The sequence below is a fragment of the Cucurbita maxima genome, unplaced genomic scaffold, assembly GCF_002738345.1.
Source record: "Cucurbita maxima cultivar Rimu unplaced genomic scaffold, Cmax_1.0 Cma_Scf00547, whole genome shotgun sequence".
Taxonomy (NCBI): domain Eukaryota; kingdom Viridiplantae; phylum Streptophyta; class Magnoliopsida; order Cucurbitales; family Cucurbitaceae; genus Cucurbita; species Cucurbita maxima.
The window spans coordinates 17501-20211 of NW_019272563.1; positions in this window are offsets into that span (position 1 = coordinate 17501).

A 2711-nucleotide genomic window follows, 5' to 3' on the forward strand; every position below is an offset into this window, starting at 1 on the left:
GTACAGGTCGTCCTATCTTCCTAACCCTGTCGGCGAGGATCTCCTCTACTTCTTTTGTTTCTTTTTGCCTCAGATCGATGCTCGGTCTTGTGGTTGCATTTCGTTGGTCGTCTTCTGGGTCAGGGTGGTATGGCTTCAAGTTGCTCACATGAATTACTGGGTGGATTTTCATCCATGTGGGGAGTGCAACTCGGTAGGAGGTAGTCCCGATCTTTTTAAGGACTTCAACCGGGCCTTCATACTTGCGAACTAGTCTTTGGTCCTTTCGGCTGCGAAATCTGATCTGTTCTGGTTTCAGCTTGATGAGGACTTGATCTCCTGCTCGGAATTGAAGGGGGCGACGCTTCTTGTCTGCCCACTTTTTCATATGCTTGGAAGCCTTTTCTAAATATGCTCGGGCTATATCTGTTGTCTGCTTCCATTCTCTTGTGAAGTTGTGAGCTTGAGGGTTTTTCCCTACATAAGGATGATCGATAATGTGGGGTAAGGCCGGTTGTTGTCCACTTACAATTTCAAAGGGACTCTTTCCCGTAGACGAGCTGGTTTGACAATTGAAGCAAAATTGGGCGACATCTAACAGTTGTATCCAGTTCTTCTGGCGAGCGTCGACGAAGTGACGTAAGTATTCTTCGAGCAAGCAATTGAACCGTTCTGTCTGACCATCGGTTTGAGGGTGGTAACTCGAGGAGATGTTTAAGGTTGTTCCCAAGAAGGCGAATAACTCGGTCCAGAATGTCCCAATGAATTTGCCATCCCGATCACTGATGATGCTCGACGGAATACCCCATAACTTTACAATGTGTTTGAAAAATAGTTGAGCTGTGAGTTCGGCCGAGCATAATTTGGGAGTGGGGATGAACGTCGCATATTTTGAGAATCGGTCTACGATAACCAAGATAGCGTCATAGTCCCCGACTTTTGAGAGGTGTGTTATGAAGTCCAGAGATACACTTTCCCAGGGTTTTGTCGGCACAGGTAGAGGTTCCAAGAGTCCTGAGACTTTGGCTTTCTCGACTTTGTCCTGTTGACAGATGAGGCACGTCTTGGTGTATTGCATGATGTCGTCTCGCATGTTTGGCCAGAAGTACCCTTTCTTTATTAGAGCGTATGTTCTTTGCCACCCGGGGTGTTCGGCCCATAAGGTATCATGACATTCCTGAATGAGCTTCTTCCTCAGTTCTCCCGTTCTTGGGACATACAACCTGTTTCCTTTTGTCATCAGAAGGTCTCCCTCAACCCAAAACTGTCGTGTTTTCCCAGCTTTAGCTAGTTCGACGACGGCTTTGGCCGATGGATCTTTATGTAAATGTTCCTTGATGATGTCGCGCATCGATCCATCGATCTTACTTGAGTGAATATGGGCTAACATGCACAGGGCCGCATGTTCGCCCTTCCGACTCAGTGCGTCGGCTGCTTGATTACTCTTCCCTGCTTTGTGTTCGAACTTGAAGTCGAATTCAGCCAACGACTCCTGCCACCGGGCTTGTTTTGCCGTCAATTTTGGTTGATCAAAGAAGTGGCAAATGGCACTGTTATCCGTCTTCACCACGAACTGTGATCCCAAGAGATATTGTCTCCAGACTCGAAGGCAATGGACTACTGCCAGCATTTCTTTTTCGGAGACAGTGTATCTACGTTCGGCGTCATTGAGTTTTCGACTTTCGAAAGCGATGGGGTGGCCTTCTTGAATAAGGACCCCACCTAGGGCAAAGTCGGAAGCGTCTGTTTCTATTTCAAATGGCTTTGTAACATCTACCAATCCGAGGACAGGACCCCTCGTCATGGTTGTTTTCAGATCTTCAAAGGCCATTTGACAATCATCTGACCACGACCAAGTGTGGTCTTTCTTCAACAGCTCTGTCAATGGGGCGGCTCGTCGTGAAAACCCTTCGACGAACCGCCTATAGTAGTTGGCTAATCCTAAGAAGGACCGCAAATCGGATACGGAAGTAGGAACCTTCCATTCTTGGATAGCTTTTATCTTATCGCTATCCATACTAATCTGTCCACATCTGACGACATGTCCAAGGAAGTTGATGCATGTTTGTGCGAATGCACATTTCTCTTTCTTGACATACAGTTGGTTTTGTCGCAGCTTGTCGAACACCAGCTTCAAGTGCACTTTGTGTTCCTCTAGGGTTGTGCTGTAAACCACTATGTCGTCGAGGTATACTATGACAAACTGATCCAAGTATTTGTAGAAAACTTGGTTCATCAACGTGCAGAAGGTAGCTGGAGCGTTTGTCAAGCCAAAGGGCATTACTAGGAATTCGAAGGCCCCATATCTTGTTACGCACGTCGTCTTGGGCTCGTCCCCTTCGGCAATACGTACTTGATAATACCCTGATCGTAAGTCCAACTTCGTGAAGTACTTGGCCCCGTGAAGTTGGTCGAACAAGTCGGATATTATCGGCAGTGGATATTTGTTGCGTACCGTCACCTTGTTTAAGGCTCTATAGTCTATACACAGACGCAACGTCCCATCCTTCTTCTTCTGGAACAGTACGGGGGCTCCATAGGGTGCCTTTGCCGGGCTGATGAATCCCGCCTTCAGCAACTCATCCAGTTGTTTCCTTAATTCGGCTAGCTCGGGCGGAGCCATCCGATATGCGTTCTTCGCTGGCGGTTTAACTCCGGGGATGAGTTCGATTTCGTGATCAATGCCTCGACGAGGTGGTAATGTTTGGGGTAAGCTCTCTGGCATTATGTCA